We start from the raw sequence: 8,707 nt of genomic DNA on the forward strand, positions 1-8,707 counted from the left end.
TTGTGACGTCATGTTTGTTAGAGTAAACACAGGTGTGTTAAGATGTGGCGTTTTTTTGTTTGTTTTTTTGGAAGGACCAGCCAATCAGTTTCGGTACGATACAACTTGTTCATCTGAAAAACTGGATGTTTTTACTGAGTTGAGTTGTTGTTGTCTATAAGGCACCTTTTATAAATGGTTTGTAAACTGTTCAGCTGCTTTTATTGTCCATTCTTTTGTGGATAGAACATCTCTGTACAGAATGGGTGCCATAATTGCCAACGTTAACATCTTTAATTTGCTTTTTCGGTTATAATTTTTGGTTAAACTAAAAAATCTAGTTTTGAATTGTTTTAAAACAGGGAAAAACAGCAATCAACAACAGTTTAGAGGCAAGAACCAGAATACATATTTGATTTTTGTTGAATTAATATTTTTATTAATCTTCTAATAATAAATTGAATTTCCGCCAATAACTAATCAAGGCTTAATTGATCGTTTCAGGTATGATTTTTGTATGTTAATGACTCATGTCTCAACCAGCTCTACTCTAAAATAAGAAGGAACTTTTTCCGATCAACTTGATATTACACAAGTGTGGTTCCATGTCCTCAAGAGTAAAATGTAATGATTTAACTAGCATACCACTATCGATCCATCTATCTGTTGGGGTGTGTTTGTGTGTGTGCTTGTGACGGCTGAAAGATAAAGTTCCCAAAGGCTTCTGAAATTCAGCGCTTTGTCCTACTAAAACCATATGAGCGATAATCCTCTGTAATACAACTTTTTAATCAGCAAGATAATGAGCTATCGACTTGTGCTGAGCCATCATTACACCGTTTGCACACCCTCTCAACATGTGTGTGTGTATGTGTGCGCGAGGTTGTATTGTGCAGCTCAACAAAAAGGTTTTTAATTGTTTCAACAACACGACCTGACGAAGACTGCCAAGACTGTGTTATAGATTTAGCTTGACTCATTTCTTTGCGTTTACTACGACACAATACAAACATACACGCCCTGTGTAAAATACATGGGAGAAAAGCAGTTGTGCTACTAGGTCGCAGTTGGGAAAGGGGGTTTAGTTCAGCTACAAAACTGTCAAAGAGTCAAGAGACCACAAGTGCTTATCTGGCAGAAAGAGGCGACTACGGACACAAGCCGTGAATTCCTGTTATTTGTGCTGACAAAGGGACTTAGCTGTCACACAAGGGTAGGTCTGTTTACATGGTAAACACACACACACACACGTGCAGACAAATCCTCGGAATACACATTTGGACAACTTTGGGGATGGGATTTAGAGAATATTACGATCAAGTGTGTAGTTTATGACAAATGGGAGTTTGTGGTCTAACAGTGATCCATTTGTTTACCCATCAGTCATCCACACACACACATACACACACTCTTAATCTCTTCCGATGCATTCATAGCTGTGCGCATCTTTTTTCCTCAGCTATGCCCTGACTCATCACAATACGCCACTTCTCGATTGGCTACTGGCCCCAAGCAACCTCCCAGCCCTCCAATCCAAAAATAGCTTGTTGGTAGATTTGACTCACTTCCTGTTTGTCTGGTTGTCTCAACCATCTCTCGCCACGATTCTCCATCCCACTTTGGCCAATTACACTCTCTCTTCCCCCCCGGCCCCCCCTAAAATTCTCCTCCGCATTCCCTTCCTTTCTCCATGTCCCCAGGTATCAGGTGTGTTATCTGAGCTCTGCTATCAATACTTAATCACCCTGGGACACCCAATCTACAGAGCATGACAGTACTCTCCCATGGAGAGGTGTGTGGTGGTGACAGTGTCCGGGTTTGTGTTTGTGTTTGTGTGTGTGTGTGTGTGTGTGTGTGTGTGTGTGTGTGTGTGAGTGTGTGTGTGTGTGTGTGTGTGTGTGTGTGTGTGTGTGTGTGTGTGTGTGTGTGTGTGTGTGTGAGTGTGTGTGTGTGTGTGTGTGTGTGTGTGTGTGTGTGTGTGTGTGTGTGTGTGTGTGTGTGTGTGTGTGTGTGTGTGTGTGTGTGTGTGAGACAAAAGAAAGAGACAAGATGGTGCTACGGTGGTGGTGCATATTTGGGGAGAAGTCATACGCAGAGACAGCTCGGAGGGAGAGTAGGAGAGGGGACCACAAACAAAGAGAAAAAGTGGACAAACTTGGATTGGATTGTAAAACTACGGCCAAAGCAAATGTTTTAATGTCTTCATTTGGGGGAACTGCTCACACATCGCAAATCTGCTGAATGAAAAATATTGGTTTTCTGTAAGCAATAAAGTTTTTAACAGGAGAAATTACCACTGGGAGCAACACAAAAAGCAGCAGTATTGGAAAAGGACGGCTTGTAAAGGTTATATTCTCCCCCCTAGTGGAGGAACAGTACTATTACAAGATATGTAAGAAAAAGTCATGGAGTGCTTATAGATTAAGTGTGCTCCCTGTTCAATTTATGATTATAGTTATACCCCTGTTATTTTTTCATATCATTCATTATAAATAAAAATATATTCTTCTATAATATTTTTATTACATAATTACCACATAATACAATTATGTTCTACAGGCAGAACTGACAATAGAGCCTACAGTAAAATATTCGTTGGCTGTAGTTGTTAATTGGATTGTTTTAGCCTTAAAATGATTGAACAATTTCAGACAGATCATTTTGAACCAAACAGTTTGTGGTACAGGTTGGATTGTGTTGCATTATACTCACATGTGTTTCTACATTGTACTATACCCTCGTTATATATATTATTAATGACTTGGACACTGTATCGACTGGCTGTATCAGACATTAGTTTTAGCTCAGTTTATAAGATGGTTATACTGTACAGTGTGTGTGCGGATTGAGCCCTTTGAAAAGCAATAATTGAGGGTTTTTCATATAGGATATTTTGAAGAAAGTAACATTCAGTCAGAGGGTGTATGTATGCGATAAGATGTAGGAGATGAGTTTTCTCTGGCAGCAGGCATGAAGGGTTTTGATGTTTCCCGCAGACGAGGACGGTCATTTCTCAGTCCCAGTATTGACGGCTGCGTGAAGCGATGGCCCCGGGCCCCGCAGGGAAAGGACAGGCCAGCGTGTGGTCGTGGCAGAATATGAATAATTGCGTATGTGTGGCAGCTGAAGAACAACCCGGAGGTCTGTAGGGGCCATGCAACGTTGTACATGTGCTCCGCGATAGACAGCTGACCGCTCAGTTGGAGAAAAAGAGGCTGACGTGAGGAAATGTGAGCACGTAGCCGTCTCTATGGAGGAGCTGGATGGCTTGTGTCAGGAGTATTGACCGAATCACTCATGACTGATCTCATGATTGGGGTGGAATTAATGGGAAATATTTGATCTGGGATATACTTAGGGATCTAAAAAATGTGCCTGAAAAACATATAAAGCTACACATGGTGTTCTGCAATGTAATACCTAGAAAGTTGTTTTATTAATTTATTACAGTTTCTAAAAATAAGTGTACAGGTAAACAGTAATGTGTTGATTTGTACAATTGTCTCCATGGTTGTGAAGTTAACAGAACTGAAGAGCCCACTTTCAGAAGCTAATGAAGCTACAGTCATTTATTGAAGCAACTGAATTGAAGCTATCAAATTATTGGTTTTACAAATTGAAATGTCCTCATCACGATATGAGACCCCAAACAGTGCAGCCCTGTAAATAAGCATCTGTAAAACAATTGTTGAAACAATTGTGACAACTACGAATATTTTTGTTTAACATGTAACATGTCTTAACATGTAAGACTAATAATAAAGGGAACTTTAGATCCACGAGTCAATACTGTAGAGATGAGGCTACATGCCTGTGAGGCTCAGTGAATTGAGTCTTAAACTAGAATGGCTATTCTGATTGAGTTAAAGGCAGCATGAAAGCCAGTTAATATAGCTATCTGAAACAAGTTCCCCGCAATTATGCAAAGAGAAAAACTAAACAGTTTGAATGAACAGTTTTTCTCAATTGGTAAGACATGCAATGAAACTCCCCTTTTGTGAATGGGTGATTTTCCTCATCGCTCACACCCTTTGTGCTAAGCAAAAGGGAAACATCTATTCACAGCTGATGACAATAAATTGCATCATTTTCAAATATCTGATGTAGCACAGTTTAATCCTTGGCCAAACTTAATCTGTCCTCACCCTCTGGAAAGATGCCACCTGTATGTTGTGAGTATTACTGAGTTTTGCTTTTCACCTCTGTTTGGGAGCTGTTTCTATAATCTAACGTCTAAATTGAAAAATGTGTTCTAGCAAATGATAAAAGCTGTAGTGAGTGTAATGGGTCTGGAATGATGTGTCAAACACACAGTGTTGTAAGGGTCTTTGAGAAGCAATCAAGTGAACTAGGTGCAGTGGGGATGCAATTACATTACAAGGACATGTGATAAAGTCTTGTGTTTTGGCGACACCGTGACTGGAAAGTTTTTGAGGCTCTAATCTGAGGCGTTATTACGTGTGTAAACTGTCAGGTATGTCGAGGGTGCAGGTTGAAGGCAGGCAGGACTCAGACGCAGGATCTTCAGAATGTGCTTTTTATTCTGCACAAAAACCAACAGAAGCCGAAAGAACGTGCACCAACAATGACTGACGTTAGACAATGACGCGACAGGGGACAACAGACACACGGGGCTTAAATACACAAGGGAGGTGCAGGTGATTGGACACAGGTGGAAACACTCAGGCAATCACAGGACAAGGCAGGAAGTGAAGTTAACCCAAGACCACAAGGAACATGAAACTTCAAACTAAAACAGGAAGAGAGACCAAACCGTGACAGAACCCCCCCCTCAAGGACCGAATTCCAGACGGTCCTAAAGGGGAGCAGAACCGGAGAAAATCAGACAAGGGGAGGGAGGGTGGGGACCCGACGATCCTGGACCGCGAGGGGAACTCCGGGTGATGGCGGCCATGTGTCGGGTCCTTCGGGGGGGGCGGCCGGAACGGCGGCCGGGCCTCAGGGTCTCGGGGGGTCTGGCGGGGCGGCGGCCGGGCCTCAGGGTCTGGGGGGGTCTGGCGGGGCGGCGGCCGGGCCTCAGGGTCTGGGGTGGTCTGGCGGGGCGGCGGCCGGGCCTCAGTGTCTGGGGGGGTCTGGCGGGGCGGCGGCCGGGCGTCGTCGTGGCGGGGGGCGCCGAGGCGGGGGGCGCCGAGCTGTGCGGCTCCGGCGTCATCGAGGCGGGGGGCGCCGAGCTGTGCGGCTCCGGCGTCGTCGAGGCGGGGGGCGCCGAGCTGTGCGGCTCCGGCGTCGTCGAGGCGGGGGGCGCCGAGCTGAGCGGCTCCGGCGTCGTTGAGGCGGGGGGCGCCGAGCTGTGCGGCTCCGGCGTCGTCGAGGCGGGGGGCTCCGGCCCAACCCCTGACCCCACCCCCCCTTCAAGGACCGACTTCCAGGCGGTCCCAAGAGGGTGGGAGGGAGGGGTCATGGTCAGGCGCCGCGGGGCCGGGACCGGGGGCGTGGTTATCGGGGCTGGAACGGGCGCTGGCGGGGTTCTCGGGGCAGGAACGGGCGCTGACGGGCGTCTCGGGGCCGGAACAGGCGGAGACGGGGGTCTCGGGGCCGGAACAGGCGGAGACGGGGGTCCTGGGGCCGGTTCAGGCGGAGACGGGGGTCCTGGGGCCGGTTCAGGCGGAGACGGGGGTCCTGGGGCCGGGGGTCCTGGGGCCGATTCGGGCGGAGACGGGGGTCCTGGGGCGATGGTGTCGTACAAGCCCTGGATGTGGGCGGCCAGCTCCATCATCTGCTCCCAGCGTGCGCTGAGGACTTCCCAAAACGGGTCTTTAACGTTGAACCCTGCTGAGTCCTTCGGTGGTCGCGTCATTCTGTCAGGTATGTCGAGGGTGCAGGTTGAAGGCAGGCAGGACTCAGACGCAGGATCTTCAGAATGTGCTTTTTATTCTGCACAAAAACCAACAGAAGCCGAAAGAACGTGCACCAACAATGACTGACGTTAGACAATGACGCGACAGGGGACAACAGACACACGGGGCTTAAATACACAAGGGAGGTGCAGGTGATTGGACACAGGTGGAAACACTCAGGCAATCACAGGACAAGGCAGGAAGTGAAGTTAACCCAAGACCACAAGGAACATGAAACTTCAAACTAAAACAGGAAGAGAGACCAAACCGTGACATAAACATTGGCTCACAGGACTTAAGAAACCCCTACACACGTGGTTTACTACCTGCTCAAAAATCACCAACACTACAGTGTGAATAAAAACGGAAGACTGTATTTTTGTGAACATTACCAATATTCATGTACAGATCATGAAATAATAAGTGGCCAGAGGGACTGATTTGTGCAGTTGACCCTGCATCTAACCTGCCTGGAGAGGGAAAGCAACACAGATACGTTCAATTCAAAATGTGATTTAAATCTAGTTTTTTAATTTGTTATGCATTCATTTGATTTAGAGCTCAGGTTTCACTTTTGCATTTTTTAAGTCCTGTTTCAGTTCAGTGCATTTGTTTCAAATTGCTAACCTACACGTAAAAAAAAAAACTACAAATACAAAATATTTTGCATCTCTTGCTAAAGAAAACCATCAAACTAAAACCTTTTATGTATCACTACTTTACAAACACCAGATGCATAGCTTGTCCCACATGCTTACTATTACACTAATATGATAATACGAATCACTTCTCAAGAGTCATTTGTGGCACCCTGTCAAGATAGATTCAACACAAATACATTGAGTAAACTTGATCTACTCTCAATATTCATGCACTCAGACTTATCACACTGTGTTGTGTTTCACTGGACACTAAATAAGACTGATTGCAGTTATTGTCCTCGGACAGGTGTGTTCTCATGTGCAGGTCATTTTACACATATACAGGCTATGAGTTGCGCAGGCATAGACATGATATCCACTGGCTGCACGAGCAACTTCTTTCACGAATGCCAGTTTTTCGTGGTAAACGCAGTGAAAGTGTCACGGTTTGGCTCTGCTTCATGTCTTATTTTGTAGTTTACATGTCTCTTGTGTCCCTGGGTAACTTCACTTCCTGCCTTGTCCTGTGATTGCCTGATTGTTTCCACCTGTGTCCAATCACCTGCACCTCCCTTGTGTATTTAAGCCCCGTGTGCCTGTTGTCCCATGTCGCGTCATTGTCTATTGTCACTCGTCGGTGGTGCACGTTCTTTGGTTTTGTGTCTGATTAAAGAGCACTCTGTTCGAGAAATCCTGCGTTTGAGTCCTCCCTGCAACCTGCTCCAGCTGCCTCCTGACAGGAAGTGTGCATCAGTCACAAGGCTTTGGTGGTTGGTGTAATTCACGTCAATGCCCACTGGGGGGGGAGCAAACACCAGAAGCAAAGAAATCTGCAGTATGGTAACATCAGTTCAGGAAAAACACTCAATGGCATGAAAATCATAAATGCTCAGCAGCACTCTTTTTAATCGTTTCCCAATTGCATGCACGTCTATTCCCTGAACAAAGAGTCTTCAAAGTATGCACAGTCCTTAACATGTTTCATGTGGCACTGCGAGCTCAGAGCATCAAAGACATCCTGTTCGGTCCCCAGACTTTAAACTTCAAACTATAGACACATTCCATATTGTGGGGAAAACAAATGGCGTAATAGATGAATGCACAATGAAATGGAAAAGAAGAGCTGGATGCATTTAAACAGCTAAAGAAAGCCATTTCAGAAAGTCAGCTATATTCTCTATTTGGGGATTTTTCTATCAGAACTTGAAGGATTTTTGTACTTTCTGGGTCACAGAAAAGACAGGGCCACCATCTCAAGGTCCACTGGGAATGATTCAAAACTTACTGGAGTCAAGGGGTCAGATCGTGCATTCATACACACATCGCTTATCCGCCATTGTCGCTCCCCTCTCCATCTTTATTTCCCTCTCACTCTATCTCTGTTTAGCTTCTTTTCCTCTCGTGCTGGCTCTGTAATCAGCCCTCTCAGCGATGGCCATTTTGTTTCTCCCTGCCTTATCTGCAGCTTGCAGTTTCCCTCTCTGTCATTATTCTGCTATTAGCTCCTCATCCTGGGGCTAAAACACAGGACTCACACTGACCTCATAGTCACAGCTATGCTCCAAAACGTCTGCTCTCCGAGATAACACACAGCATCCTCCAACACACACACACACACACACACACACACACACACACACACACACACACACACATGCTCTCGCTCCAAGACAGCCACTGCACATGTACAGCCATGTTCAAACAAATTCACTTGCATACACCTTTATATTCATGTGTACACAACCCCACACATACGAAGATCTTCACGCACACCAAATGTTTCATTTCACAGAACAGAGATTACAAGAAATCCAATTAAAGATTTAGACACACCTGAGTCTCTCTCTGGTTCAGTACCTTTCTTCTCACATCATGATGGAAACAGACTGAGAAGGCGGGAGAGAGGGACATTATCATTATGAAACTCCATCATTTCTAACGTTGCAATTTATCGCCCCGATACTGTTTGATTGACAGCCATACCATTAAGATGTATTAAATTTAGCTGCATAGAACGAGAGAGAGAGAGAGAGAGAGAGAGAGAGAGAGAGAGAGTCATATTCTACAGGCCCAAGCAGAAGCTGCTGTTCACATAGGTGAACAAACCCTTAGCTGCTATTAAGGAACATTGTACTGCCAGCAACATACAGACTGACACCAAATCTGTGCAGCCTGCTAGAAAACATGTCACAGTGCTACATAGAATCGGATGGATTTTAAGAATCACAT

The sequence above is a fragment of the Pungitius pungitius genome, chromosome 9 (genome assembly GCF_949316345.1).
Source record: "Pungitius pungitius chromosome 9, fPunPun2.1, whole genome shotgun sequence".
Lineage (NCBI taxonomy): Eukaryota > Metazoa > Chordata > Actinopteri > Perciformes > Gasterosteidae > Pungitius > Pungitius pungitius.